The sequence below is a fragment of the Theropithecus gelada genome, chromosome 6 (genome assembly GCF_003255815.1).
Source record: "Theropithecus gelada isolate Dixy chromosome 6, Tgel_1.0, whole genome shotgun sequence".
In the NCBI taxonomy this organism is placed as follows: Eukaryota; Metazoa; Chordata; class Mammalia; order Primates; family Cercopithecidae; genus Theropithecus; species Theropithecus gelada.
The window spans coordinates 123831046-123854639 of NC_037673.1; the positions used below are offsets into that span (position 1 = coordinate 123831046).

General features: G+C 39.1%; 1 protein-coding gene across 3 annotated transcripts in view; it reads left to right on the forward strand.

Annotated features, from left to right (window-relative positions):
- MEGF10 (multiple EGF like domains 10) overlaps positions 1-23594 on the forward strand; it is a 171473-nt gene that overhangs the window by 83385 nt on the left and 64494 nt on the right. The gene's annotated exons all lie outside the window — the stretch shown is intronic.

A 23594-nucleotide genomic window follows, 5' to 3' on the forward strand; every position in this document is an offset into this window, starting at 1 on the left:
AAATGTGATGTTGCTTTCATTAACTTTTCCAGTTTAAAACTCAGTTGTGCCTAGACATCTTGAAGAAAAATAACATTATTATAAACTAGTGGGATAGGGAAGAGTGGGCATATTCGTCATTTGAAACTATGTGGTTTGCCACTAATTCCAGGACAAAAAAGCTACAGAATAACTTCAGTTGTATTCATACTTTGTCTCCTAAGAACTGCAGACTACCTTGAGCTGAGGGCTCAGACTGAAGAGTGTTTGTGTAAGCAAAACAAAAGCCTACATGGGTTTCAGACTCTCTAGAACTGATTAGGGCCTTCTAGAAAATAAACTGTTGCTTTATTTTGGAGTTTAATGGAGACTCTAGAATTCTGAGAACAGATGTTCTTGTAACACTGAAATATGATACTGAGGCAACTTTTAGTTTATTTTTACAACTCATGTTTGACTTTATGATGAACAAAAGCATAAATAAACATGAACAGATGTCTGAAATGTTTAAAGGTGTTCTGAGAAAAACATTTCTGATACCTTTTTAAGCAGGTAAAAAATGATATTCTGAGCTGAACCCAGAATATGGGTCTTGCTATCTGAGTTTTGTCTGTGGCAATCAGCCTAATATCAGGAAATGTATCATTTTGTTTATTTTGACCAGATAATTCTGGAACCAAAATTTATTGTCTAGTAATGTGCTACTTAGCAGAGTTTAAATGGCCTAATTTCAAAGGATTCTATTTCCATCTCCCCTCCTCTTTGGTTATTGTTATGTATCAATTTGATGGTGTACATTGGATCCATAAAATAATTCCTTTGATAATTAGACTGGCTCCTTGTATCACTTATGGTACAATCAGGAGACAGAAACCACAGTAATTTTTAAATTTTTTAAGTATAAATTTGTTTTATTTTGGAACACTTTTAGACTTATAGAAAAGTTGCAAAGATAGTACAGAGCTCCTGTGTGCTCAAACCCAGCCTCCCCCATTGTTAACTTCTTAAATTATTATTAGTTTGTCAAAACTGGGAAACTGACAGTAGTATATTACTATTAAATCAACTGCAGATGTTATTTGAATTTTATCAGTTTTTGCACTAATGTCCTCTTTCTCTTCCAGATTCCAGCTCAGACCAACACACTACATTTCACTGTCATGTCTCCCCTGTCTTTTCTGATCTGTGACAGTTTCTCAGTCTTTCCTTGTTTTCATGACCTTGAAATTGATAGTCTAGAGGAGAACTGGCCAGGTATCCTGTAGAATGTTCCCCAATCTGTGTTTGTCTGGTGTTTTTCTCATGATCAGACATGGGTTATGAGTTTTGAAGAGAATACCGGAGTTGAAGTGCTCTTTCTCTTCACATCATATCATGATATCCATGTGACATCACTGATGTCATCACTTGGTTAACCTTCATCAGTTGGTTGAGGTAGTGTGCTAGGCTTCTCCACATAAAGTTACAATTTTCCCCTTTCTGTACTCTACTCCGTAGAAGCAAGTAACTAAGTCTATCCTACCTTTAGGGATGAAGGGCAGGACTCAAGCTCCATGTCTTTGAGGAAGGAATATCTGCCTATATTATTTGGAATTTTTCTGTAAGGAAGATTTGTTTCTTCTCCTGCATTTATTCAAACATTTATTTATGTCAGTAAGGACTCATGTGTATTGATTTGACATTTTGGATTATAAAACAGTATTACATAATGTATTTTGTTGCCCAGGTCATTCCAGCTTTGGCCATTGTGTGCTTTTTTGTTGTTTTTAGACGGAGTCTCACTCTGCCGCCCAGGCTGGAGTGCAATGGCACGATTTTGGCTCACTGCAACCTCTGCCTCCTGGGTTCAAGCAATTCTCATGCTTCAGCCTCCCTAGTAGCTGGGCTTACAGGCCTGTGTTGCCATACCTGGCTAATTTTTGTAGTTTTAGCGGAGATGGGGTTTCACCATGTTGCCCAGGCTGGTCTCGAAGTCGTGACCTCAGGTGATCCACCCACCTCGGCCTCCAAAAATGCTGGGATTACCGGTGTGAGCCACTGCACCCAACCCATTGTGTCCCTTTGACGTGACTCATCTTTTTGATTTTGAGTGCTTTCTTACTTTCTGGTGCTAGAAGATATTCCAGGCTCATTTTTTATTTTTCCTGCTGCAGCCCTAAAATGAACGATTTCTCAAAGGAACCTTGGTACCTTTTATTGTAGAGTGGTATATATATACCAAGATCTAGGTGTGGTCATTGCTACTAGGACACAAAGTAACTTCAAAGGAGAAAGTTAAATATAAAGAATTATTAACTAACTATAATAGGAGATTGGAGTAATGGGGGATGGGCTAGTAAGAAGTAGATAGATCTCTAGAGAATATAGGAATAGCAGCTATAAGAAGGAACCACTACCCCTAGGGTGGAGATAGAATGTACAAAGAAGAAACCCCACTAAGGGTGTGATCCAGAACTGCTGGAAAGGGCACAGCCACAGCTCACTCAGATCCAGAGAGGCTGCTGTGGTACTATTCTAGCAGAACTTGCTGGAAATATGCCCTCTAGAACTTTTATAGGACTTTTGAAAAAACTTCTTCATGGAAAAGTCTCACCAGAAGCACTCTGCTACAAAAAAGGGGAAGTTGTTGGCTGATGGGTGCTGCTAGCCACAGTGTACTACGGGAGCTAGATGCTAGAGAAGCTGTCCATGCTGCAAGAACTTGGTTCTGGATAAGCAATTTGTGCTACAGAAACAAGGCATTGGAAAAGCCATAGGTGCTCCAGGAGCCAGGTACTGGCGCAGCCATTGGCACTGTGCTTACATTGCAGAAGCATGGTGCTTTAGGAGCTAGCGCACTACGTGCTCTGAGTGCACTGGAACTAGAATGGAAAACTCCTTTTGCAATGTCTTTCTAGCGCCCCTGATTGAAAATACGTAACAGTTGGCCAACTGGCAATAGAAAAATATTTGGAGGGCACATATCCGTTTATGTAGAGCAGGCAATGAAGGATAAATTTAGAGCTGAAAGGCAATAAGTTGATAACTGTTGATGTACACTCCTTTGGTTATCTAACTCCTATATGCACCCTCCACACACGTTTGCATTCCTATACATTAAAAAACCCTGTATTTCCACCTAGTATACAGCAATTCATCTTAGAAGTGAACATGCTCATACTCTCTTCCTAAAATGAGGAGATGCAAGTCCCAACATTCACTGGATTCATTGCTGGTTATATTAAATTTTTTTCAAATTAAGTCACAGTTCTGCTGAATATTCTGTTTCCTAGATACTAAAGTTAACTTGCAACAACTAGCATATAAAACAAAAAGGAAAAAAAGAAAATAGCAAATAAAAATAAGTATATACATATAACAAACAAGTAACAAACATTAAGAGCTATTACAAACGTCTTTCATGTAATTGGTCACAAGATGATAACTGATATTTATGGCTTCTCTCTTCTACTTCCCATCCCATATTTCCCCCACTCTCAGCCCAAACTTCAGTTACTTGGGGTTATTTACCTGGTGGAGTGGCTCAAACCTCCATTACTGAAAGATCTGCATTCCTACTTGTCCTGCCTTTTTTTGATTGTTGACATTTCTCATCAGCGTTTATTACTGGCATGGGAGTATTAAGAGGTAATCCACAGGATCCTTGGGTTCCAGCCATAGTTCTTCCCTCCCTGTGCAGCAGCAACCCAATTTTCCCTTGAAACTCGGATTTCCCAATCTGGATCAATGACTCTAACCAGAATATTAACTCCTTTTATTGACATTAGGAGTCTAAAATGGTCAGATGGTAACCAATTGATAACCATCATACATAGCTATCTTTTTTTTTTTCCTTTCTAAAATACATGGGTGATTAAGGGACTGCCAAATACCTTCAAATGTCCAGTTCCACAGAGGCTTCTCTTTGAGATTTGATATGTCTGTTTACCTTGGCAGCTGAGGGAAAGGTTCCTGCCTGTGACAAACAGTCAGTGTTCCTGGCTTTCCTAGGTCTCAATGTATTCTCTGTATAAAAAACCAGGCGTGTCAGAGAATTGTAAAAAGTTTGTTCTCCTAGAATGAAATCATGATTTATTTGACTAGACTTAGACATATTCCTTCTTTTTAAATTGGATTAAAATTATTATTTTAAAAAAGCACACGTGTTTTACCTTTATTGGCCTCTTAATGCATATCCTAGCTTTTATGAGTGAATGACATTAATCTATTTTATGTCATCTCCTTCTCCCCTCCCCTCTTTCCTGCTCTAGCTCTGTTCTTCCCTCCGTCATTTATCTGCTCATGCATCAATTCTCCATTGCTCTTCTCCTCTCACTGGATGATAAACAACTCCTGGAGGGCAAAGGCCATGTGTTATTAATCTCTGTAAGCCTCCATTGTGCCTGGCATGTGGTTGGAGCACAGTAAAGCTTCCATTTAATTAGATTGAAGGAATCATATGATTCTATATGATTCTGAGAAGGTCATTCATGTGTTCATTTTGTGAACTTTCATTGAATGATTACTGTGTGCAAGGGACTGCACTGAATGCTTGGGATAAAGGAACAAATGAGGAATGGTTGCTGCTCTGACAGAACTCATAGCTTAGGAGAAAGATAAAGTGAAAGAAAGAGAACTGTCTCTGTAGAAGAGGTAGATTGAGGGAAACTGGATGGAGTCAGATAAGATTGTGAGATATTTTCTGAGTGGACGAGGGAGAGAAGGGCTAAGAGTATACAGCCCTTCACTTTCAGATGGGAACAGAAAACAGATTGCTATAGACTACTCTTCCAGAAACTTCCCTGAGAAGCCAAGAAGAGGAAGCAAAGAAATAGAGAGTTAGTAAGAAGTAAGTGTAGGGTCAAGAAATTTTTTTTTTTTAAGCCTTTGTCTATGTTTTAAGGTGAAAAAGACTCAGAACCTGAGAAGATGGTGAAAGAAAAGAGGGAGAGGCTAGAGACCGGGTTGAGAGAGTGGATTGTGGAATAGAGGCAATAAGGCTCCTGAGAAGACAGCTGGGAGATGTGATGGGATCCTGGGCACTGACTGAGAGATTAGCAAGGAGTACTTCCCATTCCCAACAGAATGAGGAAGAAAAGCATGGCTAGAATAGGTGTAAACAGGTTTCTAGGTGTCAGGGGTGCTGGTGGGCAATGGGGAGGAGAATCTGAAGAAGTCTATATCAGATGACCTTCCTTCTCTTGATAAACTGGCAGGAGAGAATCTGCTGACATAAAAGGGGGCAGAAGGGCAGTTACATTGGTGATGATGATAGTAATAGTTCATCTTTATTGAGCACTTGGTATGCAAGCATCATTATAAGAGCTTTACAGGAATTGCTCTCTTAATGGCCACAACATACCATGAGATGGTTGCAGTTATTGTTCCTAATTTACAGATGAGGAAACGGAGGTGCAGAACATTTAGGTGACTTGCCTGAATTTATATATCTAGTAAGTGATGGAGCCAAACTTGCATCTCATTCAGAGCCAGTAACTTTGATTACTGTGGTATGGGGCCTCTGGAAGTTGGAAAACAGGTTTACTGAAAGTAGCAAGAGTCAAAAACAGTGAGAAGAATGAGAGCAGGAGACAGGGGCAGACAACACCAGACGATTATGAAAACAAACCCTCTGAGAGATGTTGAGGGCCCATTAATATTAGAGATGATGAATTCATAATGGCACCCATCTAGACTTTCCTCATTCATAATTTTGTGAATGTTGGGGCAGATTCTATTTACGATCCTTTTCAAGTCTGTGATTTTTATGTACGACTTACTTTAATCAATATGTATATGCAACTCCTGAGATCTTTCTTTGTGATGGAAGCCCTTTAAACCTTTTGTATGAATAGCAATAACACATTTGTTTTCTTAAGCCATATAATCCTATTTATAATTTCCCAAACATCTATAGAGAAATCTATTTCACCTACAGCTATAGGGCACAAATGATAGAGTCCTAAATCAGCCAGCATATGGTTTTCAAATGCTTGTCCCTCGGGCTCTTTGCTTTTGACATTAGTACCACATAGAGGCAAAAATAGAAATTAACTTTGGTCTAGAAACTCCAGACTTGGGTTTTATTGAGTCACTAATAGCATTCTTGGTTAAATATACTTGGCAGTAGTGAAAATATGCCTAGGAGGCAAGACTAGCTTAAACATTTTCAGGTGCAGTGTAAGGAACACTGATAACCTTTTGTGTAAAGCAGGCATGATGTACAGCATGGAGAAAGCAGTAAGATTTTGCCTGCAGGATATTCGAATGGGGGAATCCATTTGAAAGATATTACCAGCCAGAAACGTAAGGCTCAAAAAGCTGACATACTTCCTAGCAAAGTCTGCCATAAAGATCTATTGACTGGCAACAATGGTGGGATCGATGCTGTCTGCAGAGAGCAGACGCTGGGAGCCCAGTCCTCACTGCAAGTCCTTAACAGGCCTGTCGCGCTGTCAGAATTACTTTAGAAATCAGGTTGATGGAGCAGCAAGAATAAGAGTAGATCAGTTGGGTTCACTGGTGTTGGGGGCAGGATGATGATGATAACTGGGAAGGATTGGGTTCTGAACAGTTCATCAGAATTGTCCCAAAGGTAGTTTCACCGATGGACCATCCAAATAGTTTGATAGAGGTCACAGACAGAAACTGCTGATTTTGCCTTTCCTAAGGAGTCCAAAATTTGGGCTGTTCTTTGCCACTTTCAGGAGGGGCAAAGAACTACTAACACCACCCTCCGTCACCCATCCTGGAATGGAATCGCCATCCTCCTAGCTACTCTTCTTTCTGTGATGTTTCTGTGCCTCCCTTTCCTCATGCTTTGAACAAAGATAAGAATATCTATTATACTCATAGGCTTGTGGGGATTAAATGAGGACTTAACAGGTATTCTCCAGTGCTGTGCCTGGCAGTATATAATGACAAGTAAATGCTACTTACGATTCCTTGTGTGACAAACATAGCTTACATCACACTTCTTCACACATGGCCCAGTCTTTTGACCGAACAGAGGAGGGGGCAGCCCTTTGTGACGTCTCTTCTTGTCTCACAGGCCACACCCTTCTTTATTTACTTATTTATTTTTGAGACTGGGTCTCGCTCTGTCACCCAAGCTGAAGTACAGGGGTATGACCATAGCTCACTGCAGCCTCGACCTCCCAGGATCATGCCATCTTCTCACCTCAGCCTCCCGAGTAGCTGGGACAACAGGCATACACCAGCAAACCCAGCTAATTTTCCAATATTTTGTAAAGGCAGGGTCTCCCCATGTCTCTCATGCAGGTCCCTACTCTGGGGCTCAAGTGATCCTCCTGCCTCAGCCTCCTAAAGTGTTGGGAATTACAGGCATGGGCCACCATGCCTGGCCCCCTACTCTGCTTTAAATGGAGCCTCTCTTTGTCCACAGTTCCTTGCCATGAGATTCCTCAGACAGAAGACCTGGTAAAGTTTTATTTTATATTTATTTATTTATTTATTTATTTATTTATTTATTTATGTGGTTCATTATTTCCAGCCTCTGATCACAGATGTCCTTACCAGATGAAATCAAGTCCAGTGTATATTGCTTCTGGCATAGTAAGAATACTGATGATGTTTAAATTACTTGTGCTAGGGAGTTTATGCAGTGGCTTTAAAGATAAGACTGGGCTGTCATGTTGTTTAACTCCACCTCATATCATTCATTGATTTTTCTTTTTTTCGATACTTGGTGCAATATTCATTTTTCAGCAAATCTCGTTGGTTCAACTCCAAAATATAACCCAATCCAACCTCTTCTCATTATCTGTACTGCTGCCACTCCAGTCCGTGCCACATTCTCTCTAAACTGGTGATCGCAATAGTCTCCTTGCTGGTCTTCCTCCTTCTTCCTCAGATGCCACTGAGTCAATTCTCTATGACCAGAGTGAGACCAGCGTGATCTTGTAAAAATGTACTTTAGAGCATGCTGCTCTCCTTCCCAAAACCAGCCGGAATTTCCCCTTGCAGTTAGAATAAACTCCAAAGCTCTGAGCACGATCCACCCAGTCATGCTTGATCTATTTCTTCCTGTTTCCCTGATGCCTTCTCATTCTTCTACCTTTCAGGACATCACAGTGCTCAGCCTCTGCCTTTCATTTATGGAGCACACTATTTTTATTTTTGCCTTTGCACTTGCTATTTCCTCTGCTCAGAATAATACTCTTCTTCCTGGTTCTTTATATGGCTGGCTTCTTTTTTTTTTTTTTTTTTGAGACGGAGTCTTACTGTGTTACTCAGGCTGGAGTGCAGCGGCACAATCTCGACTCACTGCAACCTCTGCCTCCTGAGTTCAAGTGATTCTCCTGTCTCAGCATCCTGAGTAGCTGGGATTACAGGCGCCTACCATCATGCCTGGCTAATTTTTGTATTTTTAGTAGAAATGGGATTTCACCATATTGGCCAGGCTGGTCTCGAACTACTGACCTCAAGAGATCTGCCCACCTCAGCATCTTTCCAAAGTGCTGAAATTACGAGTGTGAGGTACCACGCCTGGCCACACGGCTGGCTTCTGTAGGTCAATTAGTCAGCCTAAGTGCCACCACCATAGAGACACTATCTCTGACCTCCATATGCAAAGACTAGGACCCTATTACTCTGTATCACATCTCCTTTTTAACGTTTTTAAATAGGCACTTTCTAAAAATACGAGATTTGTTTACTTTTTTTTTTCTTGTCTGTCTCCCCTCCAGGATGTAAGCCCCATGAAAACATGGATTTTGTCTGTTTTATCTCTGCTGTCTAGCTGTCACTGAATGTCTAGCACAGTCCTGGGCACACTGTTATGCTTAACAAGTATTTGTGGATGGAAGGAATGATGGCATAAATGTGCCAGGAGCAGTGACAGATATAAAAATGAGATATGAGAGATGAGTAAGACACTGCCTCTTCTTTCGAGGGGCTCTTAGGTTGATAGAGGAGCTGAAGTATATAAACAAACAGATCGTCAAAGCATCTGGAGCATCCAGGGAGGAACGGACCAAAGGTCTTCGACAGAGAGGGCATGACGCGAAGTCTTTCCTTCAGTCGCCTAAGGTTGCTCAGGCTCCTGTGGCTTCGGGACGCACCTTGGCTGTGTGCAGTGTAGACACATTCTTTTTCTTTGAGATGGAGTCTCACACTGTCACCCGGGCTGGAGTGCAGTGGTGCGATCTTGGCTCACTGCAACCCCTGCCTCCTGGGTTCAAGCGATTTTCCTGCCTCAGCCTCCTAAGTAGCTGGGATTACAGGCGCCTGCCACCACGCCCAGCTAATTTTTTATGTTTTTAGTAGAGGCAGGGTTTCACCATGTTGGCCAGTCTGGTCTCAAACTCCTGACCTCATGATTCACCCACCTTGGCCTCCCAAAGTGCTGAGATTACAGGTGTGAGCTACCGTACCCGGCTGACACGTTCATTCTTAATGACTTGGCAGAAGATCCTCTGGCCATAGACTGGTAGCTGCAATGAAATTGTAGAAGCCAGGCAAGATGTACTGGGTGTGGTTTCTGTGAACTTTGAGGAAAATGTGGATCTGGGAGTTCCTCACCCTCAAGAGAGAATAGATTATAGTGTAAACATCAAGGTTATTACTGAGATGGAGGAGTGACTTCTGAAATGGTGGCCCCATGACTAAGCAAGGTGTTTGAAAATCAGCCCTTGTATGAGTGGAGAATGTTTAACAATTTTGCTATCTAAACTTTCTCATATTACTTCTCAAGGTGGAAACTCTATGTGAGGACGTAGAACTTAGTTGTTAAATTTGTACCCAAATGGTGTACAAATGCATACAAAGTGCAAATGAACAGTAAGAGATTAGGCAAAGAAATGTAGACTACAAATTATTTCTAATCACATAGTGATGAGTCATATTTCATTAATCTTTTTAGACTCCTCTTTAATCAAATAAACAACAGGAAATAACAGCCCGGTTTAAAAGAATGTTTGTACAGGGAGTAGAAATATTAGATCATAAATCTTTATAATTTCTTTCATATAAACATATACATGAAACATATACAAACCATTTTCTGACTGTACCTATGTGCTTGCTGGCTGCTGTGCTCAGAGTGAAGTGATGATATGTACAGGATGGTGCTGTACATACCTTGTTTGTTTGTTTCCTTCTCCTATTCTTGGACTACTGCCCAATCCTAATAGAGCCACGTGTATCTTGTCTCAGGGGGTTATACTGTCCATTGTCCATTGGCTGAAACTAGGTGTTCTGGTTTATTTTATTTATTTGTTTATTTATTTTTTTGAGACAAGAGTCTCGTTCTGTCACTCAGGCTGGAGTGCAGTGGCGCGATCTTGACAGACTGCAACTTCTACGTCCTGGGTTCAAGCGATTCTCCTGCCTCAGCCTCCTGAGTAGCTGGGACTACAGGAGCCCACCACCATGCTCGGCTGATTTTTGTATTTTTAGTAGACGAGGGGTTTCACCATGTGGGCCAGGCTGGTCTCAAACTCCTGACCTCAAATGATCCACCCACCTCGGTCTCCCAACGTGCTGAGATTACAGGCATGAGCCACCGTGCCCAGCCTGTTCTGGTTTATTTTTATAATTAAGCTTCTTTCTTGGCTATATCTGATATCTATTGTTTGTGACTGTGTTAAAGAACTTTTTAAAACACTTGAAAATTTCCTAAGGTCAGAATTTCCCCCCAAAAGCTAATCACTCTTTTTCCTTCTTTGATCAAAGTCTTTTTAAAATTCATACACAACCTAGTTAATTTTAATGAGTTTGAACATTTGTGCCTATAGCCTGAAGAAAATTAAGTGTTCTTCAGATGGATAAAACTCATAAAGGGCAGAGGTAAAAAGACAATAATATTTTTCCTAGTTATATAGACTATTCCAGTAGGATAAATAGTAGAGGTTATAAGAACATAGCTCTTGGTCCATAAATAAACAGTGTCATCTTAAAATTCAGTGAAAACCAAATGGTTTTACTACTCACTATTTTTGCATAAAACTAGTGGAGGTAGGTAGCTTGTAAAGAAAGTCTAAATTTTAATGGAATTGATTTCAACTTGACGTTAGTATATAATTGGAAATTTTTGTTCATACATTAAAGAAAAGCAGCCACTTAAAAAAAGAAACTTATGTGGTAAAATCAGTATTATATAAGCATATTTATCCATGCTTTAAATTAGTTTTTAGAATATTTAGACCAGATCAGAGTTTAAAACACTTTTAAGACAGAAGATACTATAAGCAAAGTTAAAGGAGAAGTGAGAGATTAGGAAAATATTTTTGCAACATAATTAGACAGACAAATGATTATGATATAAAATATGTAAAGAACCCCCACAAATCAATAAGTAAAAGAACCTCTGAACTTTAAAATAGGCAAAGGGTAGGATAAGGTAATTCAGAGGTGAGAAAGCTGATTGACCAATAAACATGACAATATGCTAATCCTTGTAATAATAGGAAAGTACATAATAAAGAAACAAGATGTCATTTCTCACCATCAGATTGGCAATGGTTAAGAAGTCTGGCAATGGTTCAAAAGTTAAGCTTTGCCAAGGATGTGAAAGGAAGCTTCCACATACCACTTCCATGAAGGTAAATTGGTAGAGTAACTTTAGAGATCAATTTGACTATGTCTAGAGTAGAATTTTAATGTGTGGACCATGTAATCCAGCAATTTTATTTCTACATCTTTATAATTTGTTTATATATTTTGGGGAAACATGTATTAGGAGATATATTATTTGCATCTTTTTAACAGAGAAATTTTGGAAACAACTAAAAATGTCTGTGTATGTGGGAAAAGGTAAATTTTTTGGAGGCTGTTAATATGGTGAAATGTTACATAACAGTTTATAGTATAATAATGAACTCCATTACTATAAACTTGTATATAGCATTTCATTATATTAGCAGATATATCATTATTAATCAGCTTATAGTCCTAGCTATCGAGGAGGCTGAGGTGGGGGTATTGCTTGAGCCCAGGAGTTCAAGGCTGCAGTGAGCTAGGGTCACGCCACTGCACTCCAGCCTCAGAGACAGAGTGAGATCCTGTCTCAAAAATAAATAAATAAGAATAAAAAGTAAATCTCAATATCATAATATTGGGTGATAACAAAAGATTCACCGCAACATAAACATTTTATATAAAACTAATAAATATATAAAATAATTCTATATCTTATTTCTAAATACATCCCCCCCCACACACACAGACTAGAAGGACATATATTAAAACTATCACAGTGTTTACCTTTGGGGTAAAGGGTAGGGAAAGAGCTGAGAACCAGGCACAAAGCAGTCAAATAGGACTTTATCTGCCGTGTTTCATTTCTTGAATTCAATGATGAAACAAACGTTATACAATGTTCATAAACAGTTAAGTCTCTGCTGTGGGTACATGAGCCTTTGTTATAGCATTATGTGTAGTCTCTCATAGTCCCATCATTTAAATTTTTTTTCTCAAGAAAACTATATTAAATCTTTCAGACCATCCAATTAGCATTGAGGATTCTAGTTTTCTTACTCTGAGATTTTAGGGAAGTCATTGAAAGCCTCTATCCTTTATCCTCACATGTCCAGAAGGAAGATAATAAACATTTTCACAACGGTGGTCCTGAATGTTTATCCTTTAATATTCATCTCAAATCCTACTTCTTCTTCTGGAAAACCTTCTCTCCCCCTCCTTTCTCTCCTCTGCCCAAAGGTGCATGGACATAAGTCCTCTGTGTTCCTCAGCAATGTGTGCAATCCTGTGTCTTGTAACACCCAGCACATTCTTTTGTGATAAATCTCACTGTGGGCCAGTCTCTTGTAATAGATAAATAAATCTTAGCTATGGTACGTGTCTTGGTAAGGAGCAAGTAGTAAGTGCTCAATAAATAGAACTTCATAGCCAAAGAAGATGCTTAACAAAATTTTAACGAAAGAATAAATGATCAAAAGAATAAAACTATGACAAGACTTTTAACAGCAAGATATCTTATAAGGGCTCCTGAGATTGTTATTATTCTTTTGATGTCAGTGAATGAATGTAATCCTCCCAAATTATGTAATTTTAGCTGACAAGTTATATCCTTGAGATTTTTCTGCACCGTGAATAGCATCATCAATATGTTGTCATAGAGATACATCAACATTTACACTTCAGCACAATAGAGAATAAATATTTCACACCTCTTTTTCTGGTTAATAATTTGAGATAAGCTTACATTGAAGTTATAAAATGACAGTTCATGCTTTGAAAATTCATTTAACAAACATTTTAAAAGAAGAATAAAGGTTCTGTCTCAGTCACTGAATAAAATTAATATAAACAGCACTGGGTGGTTGTCCACGGTGATCGTTGGCACTCTGTCAGCTCTCCAGAGGGGTTTTTGACATGTGAAGGACATGGGGTTTTAATGCTTTCAGAGTATCTGGAAAATACATTTTTATTGTTCTTCTTCATGGATGGAAAAGCTTTATAAAGTTGTTTTATTTTTAAAGTGCTTGATGTTTTGAATGAGGATCTTTTCTTCTGCCATTAACAAAGGGAATGACACACCACAGCCTTGTTAGCCTGAAGCACAAGGAATGAAATCACAGGGAGATAAAAGACTCTGAGGGAACTTAGGCTTAAGAAGAAAGGGTGTATGCTTCAGGAAGAACCATGTTTTTCTATCCTTTGAGACAGTGGAAAATTATTTTGGTCTCCTCTAAAAGGCACTCTGTAGAGAGATTTTCTTCAAAGTGACTTATTTGTACTTTATGTTTTAGACTATAAAGTATTAAATTTTCTTCTCTATTAATTTATCTCATAGTCATGGATTTTCCTATATTTAAAGTCCATGGGGAACATTATAGCCAAACTTCATGTAAATATATATTGTCAAGTCAGTATACCGATGTTGATGCATCCTAATAAATACTTGATATTTATAATTTTTTTTTTGTTTTTGAAACAGAGTCTCACTGTTGCCTAGGCTGGAGTGCAGTGGTGTGATCTTGGCTTAAGTGATTCTCCTGCCTCAGCCTCCTGAGTACTGGGATTACAGGCGTGCACCACCATGCATGGCTAATTTTCGTATTTTTAGTAGTGACGGGGTTTCGCTGTGTTGGCGAGGTTGGTCTCCAACTCCTGACCTGAGGTGTTCCGCCTGACTCAACCTCCCAAAGTGCTGGAATTACAGGTGTGAGCCACTGCGCCGGACCGACATTTATAATATTGAAGGCACATGTAGTGTTCGTTATTACAAACAGTAACACCAGTGGGGTTAGTTATGTATTATAAGCGGACATCTCTTTCCCTATCATTAGCTTGAGTTCTAAGATTTGATATGTTATCCCACTGTAAGTATCTGGTAGAGATGTATCTTAAAGTTCTTGACCCCTATGCAATTCAACAATTAGATCCTAAGGCTATTAAACCAAGACTTTAAAACAACAACAACAACAACAACAACAACCTGGCTGTGTGTGGTGGCTCATGACTATAATCCCTGCACTTTGGGACAACAACGTGCTGTGTGTGGTGGCTCATGACTATAATCCCTGCACTTTGGGAGGCCCAGGCAGGAGCACTGCTTGAGGCTAGGAATTCAAGACCAGCCTGGGCATCATAGTGAGACCTTGTCTCTACAAAATATTTTTAAAAATTAGCGGGGCATGGTAGCATGTGCTTGTATTTCCAGCTACTCTAGAGGCTGAGGTGGGAGGATCAATCAAGCCCAGGAGTGAGAGGTTACAGTGAGCTATGTTTGTGCCACTGCGCTCCAGTCTAGGTAGCACAGTGAGACTGTCTCTAAAAACAAACAAACAAAACAAACAATAAAAAACACCTGACCTGCTCAGTTCATCTAGGGTTTATACCTAGTACAGGTACACAGAACTCGGCATTTCTGTTGCTATCTGTCATTTAGAATCAGTTCCTTTAAAAAGTGTCTTACAGTTCAAACTGCATTTCAAGGTTGCTTCTGTTGTCTTAGTTGGTGAACCATGGACGTAGATAAACTGAAGAAAAATCAAGGCAGTGAGATTCTGTGGCACCTGTCAATTTGGCAATATTCTCTAGATTTTATTTATGACATCTTTTTATGCTAAAGTGGGGATTACTAAGAAAGTCATGTTTTTGTTTATTTCTCCTTTTATGTTTCTGAACCCTATATACAAGCCTACACTTCTTGACATACAGTCACCAGCAAGTAGGAAATGTCTAAACCCCAGTTTTTAGTTGGCAATGAAGACTAAATGTAAAGTAGTTCTGGGTTTCCTTGCAGGCCTGAACTCACTCCAGTTGTCTTTGTAAAAAGGAATGAAAGGTTTGAGGCTTCTTTTTTTTCTTTATAGAGTTACTGGGCAATTTCGTTTCTGAAATTTCACGTTGTGAGAACTAAGTTGTCCTTTCCGGCATGAATGACTCACGCAAGACAAACAAATAATACAAACGAAGGTCAGACACGTTAGTGCAGCTTCATACATAGCTGGAGGATGTTTTTCTAGGGCATTCTTTTTGCTGGGCTGGGACATCCCAATGTGCAAATCATGGAATAAAATTTCTGCTGTTACTAGATCTGTGCAGTGTCACATATAACAAAAAGTACTTTTTGTGTAATTAGTGTGTTCTGCCATCTTCATTTTACAAAAAAATAAAAGTTGGGGACTACCCCAAGGTTTTGTAGCACTGAATTGGCCGTGGGCCAGCTAGGGCCCAGGTCTAGCCAATGTAAAGAGGCTACAGTCCCTCCTTGAGCCAGCTAGTGATTGAGGAATTTTGTAACAAGGTGAACATGATGGTAAACATCACTGCTTTCTTAAAGGGCAAAATGAGTTCATCTATTTTTATCAATTGCTTGGTTGGTTGCTGATGGAGTCCTTTAGATGAGACAAGTATTAATGTATCCTTATTCCTTCCTCCAGAGCACCTCTCCATTTAACATTTCTGTTTATCTCTAATGATGTCCCCTTTCTTGTCCTACATGAAAAAAGGAGATTTACTATATTCTTTACATGTGTTCAAAGATTTTTTCTAATGCCTTGTTTTTTGTCAATACATGTGTGATTATGGGCATGATAGGATATTCCTTATCAAAACTATTCTGATGAACCTGCTGCTACACCTTGAAGCCTGGGAACTGTCATTTTAAGCAAACAACTATTATTTCTCAGATAAACCGTTGTGAGACATTTGTTCTAGAATGTTCCCCTTTGAAAACCAGGCAGAAGCAGTTAATCTGCGCTGATTCCGGTTTTGTATGTAATTGATGACCATCACTTCTTTGGGGTGGTCAGTGTGGTATAAGGGATGATTGCAGCTTTGGAGACATTGCATTGATGGACTTGGGTTGAACCCTTGCTTTTGCCACTCGAACGCCAAGTGGCTTTGAACAAATGGCCATCTGAGTTCATTTTGCAAATGGAAATATTGGAATAATTATACCTAACTCATTGAGTTATTGTGAGGTTTAAATTAAATAGCTACATAATGTCCCTCATAATGTAATAATGCCTGGCACATGTTAGAAACTCAATATATCTTATAAAGCCTCCCCTTCCACTCTCTATTTCATGTCCTTTGCATGGAAAATTGGGCCGAGGGTTTGCAGCATGTTAGGAGAGAAGAATCTACCTAGAATTTTGATGATAATTTTATGGGTTTCTCTGCTTGTGAAAGTTATGGCTCTCTACATTCACAATCACTCTCATTTATTCACCAGATATTTTCTGAGTGCCAGCCATGTGCCAGGTACTACATGGGTCTGGTTTTCAGATCTATATACTCTTAAAGCTAATGACATTGATACTATGTTCATAGCAAGTTTTCCAGCTTTTTTATTTGTATAGAATTATCATAATTATTATTTTGAGACAGGCTCTCACTCTGTCACCCAGGCTGGAGTGCAGTGGCACCATCTCAGTTCACTGCAGCCTCGACCTCCTGGACTCAAACAATCCTTCCTCCTCAGCCTCCTGAGTAGCTGGGACTACAGGTGCATGCCACCACATCTAGCTAATTTTTGTATCTTTTGTAGAGATGGGTTTTCACCCATGGGTTACCCAGGCTGGTCTCGAACTCTTGAGCTCAAGCAATCCGCCCACCTCAGCCTTCCAAAGTGCTGGAATTACAAGTGTAAGCCACCATGCCCAGCCTACATAGAATTATTATCAACTTCTAGAAGCTCTTCAAATCTGGCTATCTCTTTAATTTTATTTTCTCTTTGAGAAATGTCTTATGTTCTCACTACTGAGGTAATTTCTTTCTCAGTGTCCCTAAATACTGAGTAATTGGCTGACCCCAAAGCCTTACTCAGTGAATCATTAATCATTTGTTGCTCTGCCTTAGAAAGAGTGCTGGTTTCATATTAGATGAGAAATATAATGGTGGAATATTATACTTAACTGAGACATAATTTCAGTACTTCAGGAGCAGAATGGCCTCATGTAAAGCCCTTGACTTTTTGTGTGCAGAAAGCCTTGGGTTTGAGTACTGATGGCCCCACTGATTAGTTTTGGGATGTTTTACCTAAATGTTCTAATCCTAAATATCCTCTATGTGCTTGTCATAATTGTCATGAGGAGTAGAAATAGGTATAATCCAGTCAGAATGGTTACTATTAAAAAGTCAAAAAATAACAGATGCTGGTAAGGTTGTGGAGAAAAGGGAATACCCTATTGGTTGGAGTGTAAATTAGTTCAATTATTGTGGAAGACAGTGTGGTGATTCTTCAAAGAGCTGAAAGCAGAACTACCATTCGATCCAGCAATCCCATTATTGGGTATATATCCAGAGGAGTATAAATTGTTCTAACATAAAGATACATGCACGTCAATGTTCACTGCAGCCCTGTTCACAATAGCAAAGTCATGGAATCAACCTTAATGGCCATCAGTGGCAGACTGGATAAAGAAAAGGTGCTACAAATACACCATGGAATACTGTGCAGCCATATAAAAGAATGAGATCATGTTCTTTGCAGGGGCATGAATGGAACTGGAGGCCATTATCCTTAGCAAACTAATGTGGGAACAGAAAACCAAATATTGCATGTTCTCAATTATAAGTGGGAGCTAAATATTGAGAACACATGGACACATAAAGAGGAACAACGGACACTGGGGCCTATTGGCAAGTGGAGGGTGGGAGGAGGGAGAGGATCAGAAAAAAATAACTATTAGATGCTAGGCTTAGTACCTGGGTGATGAAATAATCCGTATAACAAACCCCCATGACACGAGTTTACCTGCATAGCAAACCTGCACATGTACTTCCTTTTTAAAAAGAAAGAGATAGGTAAAACATAAAGCACGGAACCTGGCATGATGTAAATGCTCAGCAGATAGAACCATTTAAAAAATCTTACCACTTGCTTTTCTTTTACTGCCAAAAGGATACACATTTACTGTAAAACATTTAGAAAACCTGGTTAAACCAAAGGAGTAAAAGAATAATCGTACATAATCTCAAGACCCAGAGATACCCATTGATGCCATTTCTCTGTCTCTCTTTCTCATTTTCACCCTTTTTCTTCTTTTCCCCAGATAGCAGTTTCAACCATATGCAATTGCTGATATTTGGCTATCTTTACCTAAATTAATGACAGTTTCATTGGGTTCATTCTGATATATTGTTAAAATTGGATTATGTGGTGCATTGTTTTTTGAGATTTTTTTTTTTTTTTTTTTTGAGACAGAGTCCCACTCTGTCATCCAGGTTGGAGTTCAGTAGAGCAATCATGACTCGCTGCAGCCCCAACCTCCTGGGCTCAAGTGATCCTGCCACCTTAGCCTCCTGAGTAGCTGAAACTACCAGTGCAAGCCACCACGCTGGGCTAATTTTTGTATGTTTTCGTAGATGTGGGGTCTTGCTATGTTTCCCAGGCTGGTCTCTAACTCCTGACCTCAAATGATCTTCCTGTCTCAGCTTCACAAGTGCTGGGATCATAGGCATGAGCCACTGTGTCTGGCCTTTTTAAAATCTACTTTTTATAATTATGATATCATAAATATTGTTCCAGTTGATACAATCATCTTCTATAAAATCATTTAATTAATGGATAGTATTCCATTGTATGACTGACTGTACCAAATTTTTTTGACCAGTTGCCTATTCCTGGAAAACTAGGTTGTTTTCAATTTATTGTTATAATCAGTGCTAGGATAAATGTCCTTACAGCTTTGGAGAGAGTGAAATATAGTGGTTTAGAACACAGACTCTGGAGGCAGGAGGTCTGTGCTTCACCCCTTGCTACCTGTGTAACCTTGAGCAAGTCACTTGGATCTTAATTTCTTTATCTACATAATAGGGACAACAATAGCACCTATTTCATAGGGTCACTATGAGGGTTAATCTATCGTGAGTGCTTGGAACAGTGTCTGTGGGCATGCTAAGTTATTATTAATGAGTTAGCTATTTATCTTTTATGAATGGTTATTGTCTTTATGTGTATCTATACACACACACACACACTCACACACATATACATGCTTATTTCTTTGGGAAAAACTCCCAAAAGAAGAATTGATGGTAAAGGGGCTTTATTAGACTTTGCCAGACTACTTTCTAATAAGGATGTGGTAATTTACTGTCCTGTAGTACTATATAAGAGTGCTGGTTTCCAGCTGGCTGCAGCAGCTCCTTCCTGTAATCCCAGCACTTTGGGATGCTAAAGTGCCCAGATAGCTTGAGCTCAAGAGTTCAAGACCAGCCTGGGTAACATGATGAAACCTCATCTCTACCAAAAATACAAAAAAGTAGCTGATCGTGGTGGTGGGCGTCTGTAGTCCAAGCTACTCAGGTGAGAGGATCACTTCAGCCCAGGGCAGGTTAAGGCTGCAGTGAGCCAAGATCGCACCACTGCACTCCAGCCTGGGTGATAGAGTGAGACCCTGTCTTAAAAAAAAATGCGGATTTGCACTCACGGGGGAGGTTACCATTATCACTGTAAGCATCAGTCTCAACATCATTATTATTGTGACTCAGGGTGCACAGATTTTCACCTCTGAAATCAGAATGCATCTAATCATCATTGTCAAACAGATGACTGTCATACATGGCTGTGCAAAACCTATTGACTCTGCTGAAATGAAGAAAGGGTGTCATTGCATCCTAACATCTATGAAATTCAGTTTCATTTGGAAATTACAGAACTAGGCCAGCAAATATAAAGATTATGAACTAGTTGCTGGGCACAGTGGCTCACACCTGTAATCCTAGAACTTTGGGAGGCCAAGGATGGAGGATCTCTTGAGGCCTTGGGTTCAAGATCAGCCTGGGAAACATAGTGAGACCCCATCTCTACAAAAAGTAAAATAAAGAAAAATTATCATTTGAATGCAAAGTGAATGACATGGAAAGTAGATAATACTATTTACAGAGAGTATCTTGGATCGGTTCTCAAAAGCGTGCCTAAGGACAGAGTTTCCTGAGCTGCATTTGGAAGGCTGGGGAGTACTGAGGGAGCGAGAGGACAGGTGTACTATCTCTCCATAGTTATTCCTACTTCTTTTTGTTGTGTACAGAGCTGTAAAAACGTTAATGGCCATAGTACAATAGCAGAGAGAATCAAGTTAGTGTTCATAGTCTTTTGGCTGTTGGCGTGTATCATTCCCTGCAGCCCCTGCACCCCTCACACCCAGACTTCCTACTTAACAATCCTCTACCCCGTACCTAAATGTGGCACACCCTGCCTTTTGGTCTCAGTTTAGGCAACAGTTTAGCTGGGAAGCCTTTTCTGATACAACAACACTGGTTGCTTAAGTATCACCTCCGTATGTTTTCCATTGTACCTCATCCATCCCCTGACCTTATTACTTATATTCAGTATTGTATTACCTCAGACTTGATGTCTCTGTCATTAAATGGTAAGCTGTAGAAGCCTGTGCTCTTTATTTTCCTTTGAATTCCAGTCTAGCACCATGTCTGACGCATGGCAGGTACTTAAAAAATATCATTTGAATGAACTTCAGTACCCAGCCCATGAATGTAACCTGGGGTTACTGGGGTATTGAAAGTTATAGCCATAAGGGTTCCAATGTGAGTCTATTGTTTTGAGAAGATCCAGTTCTCTACTAGTTTTTACTTAAGGATTGGAGCTTCAATTATATGTAATCCTAGTAGTACTAAACCAGCAGTTTAAACTTCCAACTTATTATGAGAGCTTATTAGAGCAAGCTGTCTGTGCCTGTCTGAGACTCTCATTAAGCCATTCCATGAAATATCTGCAGGAATCTGGGCATCTTGCATCTGAGAGCCCATTTCCGGCGGTTAGTACAGTAAGAACTGAAACCAGAGGCTGAAAATGAGTTGGCACTTGCTCATAGCATTTAGGTCACTTTCAGTTTAATCTGAAATAAAATTTTGTTCCTTTACCTCTTTTTTAAAAATAGAATACTCAAGCTATTTTCATGTTAACTATGTATTTTATAAGTTGTTAGTGGGAATAGCCAACCAGTCACTTTCTCTTGTGGAGTGAAAGAAACTCTTGCCCTGTGAGATTGGAGTGAAGTGTTAAGGAAAAGTTGTCAGATGGTTTGAGTTCAGACTCTCTCCAAGCTGTCTCTCTAAACATGGTACTTCAATTCAGAATAACTGGTCAAATTCTGCACTAAACATAAGGAATGAATTCTGCCTCCAGTCTAGACAAAGTCAGTTTACCCTTGTAGTTATCAGGGATGAAAGCTGGCTTATGTGCTGTAGCCTGTATAACTCACTGGGATACATTTAAAAATGGATACGTTGAAATGGTTAAATATGACAAATGAAGAAAGGAAAGGAAGTCACAGTAATGTCTGAATTCAACCCAGGTTTCTGTGTCCTACTTGTTCTAATTCCTATTTGTCTGTAAAGATCTGTATGTGAATTTTTTTCCTGAATAGACCATGTTAATGAACAGTATTCATATTGTGAGGTCCATGTATTAGTGGCAGTTTAGGAAAATACAGGCCAAAGCGGGGAAGTTATCACTTGAAAACATGTCACTGTGCTTGGATATAGCCAGGAAATTAACCATGTCAACATGATAATATTTCTTGAAAAGCCTGAAACCCATTTTTCTATGCTGATAGTTATCAATTTCTGCTATAAACTCATTTCTATCATGATAAGATATCTTCAAAGTTTTTTTGTTGTTGTTGTTCTTTTTCTGTTCTAATCCTAAGAAAACAGAGCTGGTGTCTGCCTGACTGTTCCACTGGGAGATAAGTTGTTGAATGAGGTGTAGAACACGGTTGTGAGGAAAAGGAGAAATCAGTCCTGTCCCCTTAGTTCCTGTACTTCTCCCTACCACTCTCTTGTTTTATAAAACATGTTCTGTAAAGCATGTGTGCTTGGGGCCACCAAGACCACAGTGTCACATGGGGGAAAACTCTGTAATAACCCACCATGATTTTTTAAAGTGCTTTTGACATGATCTTGCTGTTTGTATCAAGGTAATTTTATTAGGTAAAATTTATTTTTTGTCAGTCAACTAATTCTCCACTGAACATAAGGAGTTGACAGATATTTAATTCAATATCTGAGGCTCCTAGAAGTTAAGAGGGACATGGAAATTTTGGAGAGCGTTCAGTAAAAGGATAAATGAAACCAAATAAACTTTTTGAAACTAAGTAAAAGTATTAGAGTTGTAGTATTTAGAGAAGAGCAGGCCAAGCTGCATTCATGTTTGTAAATAAGGTCATTTTTAATATAGAGGACAGTGGTGAACTGGTTTACTATACTGTGAAAAAGTCAGGAGAAGAAAAGGATTCAATGATAAGATAACGAATTTGGCTCATGTGGAATGATTTTTCTTACTCTTGAGGATTGATAAATCAAGTAACAAGTTACAAAGGCATGTGTAATTTATTTCGGAGGCCCTTCAAAACAGGACGGAGTCTTCTCTACCTGGGGTAGCTGAGAGGATCAAAAGGAACATACCATGCAATTTTCTTAAAGATTTTTTTTCTTTTAAGATCCTAGATTAAAAGAATTACAATGGAAAAAAGACTCATTGTCCATATCCATAGGCAATAAAAGAAACAACTCATATGAATAACAATTAGGCTTCAGTCTCATTTTGGAACTACCACCTAATCTTATTTTGTGAAAGAAGATTGTGAGTTCTTAGGTAATTGCTTTCTTGATCTGCTTTAGGTTCCATAATTCTCTCTCATTGTTTTTAATTGTATTAAAGTGTGTTTATTAAAGTACTAATGAGACCAAAGTCATACTGATTAAAAACAGAATTATTCATTTAAACCTTTTGATATTATGAAATCAAAGGTAGATTCTAATATTGGAAGACAGATTCAGTACTTCTGATGAGTTGTTTGCTGTGTACCTAGAGTTTTTTTCTTTTGAACAATTTATTCCAGGTCTGTTGAGGTTACAAAATTTTTACGAAATGAAACTGTATTTTTAATCATAAAAGCAGTTTATTCTAAGAGCTCTAGGCAGGGTGCTTCTTCTTCAAGTGATTTTTATAGCATCTAATAAATAAATATGCTGCTGGCTCGGCAATACGTATTAAGAGTACACATTTTGTTTATCATCACCGTCTCTAATTTTTTAGAATGTTTGGAATTGAAGTTTTTTTCCTTCCCTACTCCCCTTTTCTACTCACTGACTTTTATATTGAAGCCTCTCTTTCTTTTCTTTGGAACTGCACCTTAAATAGATCTCTCAAATGCTATTTTCTTCCTTTGCCTTTT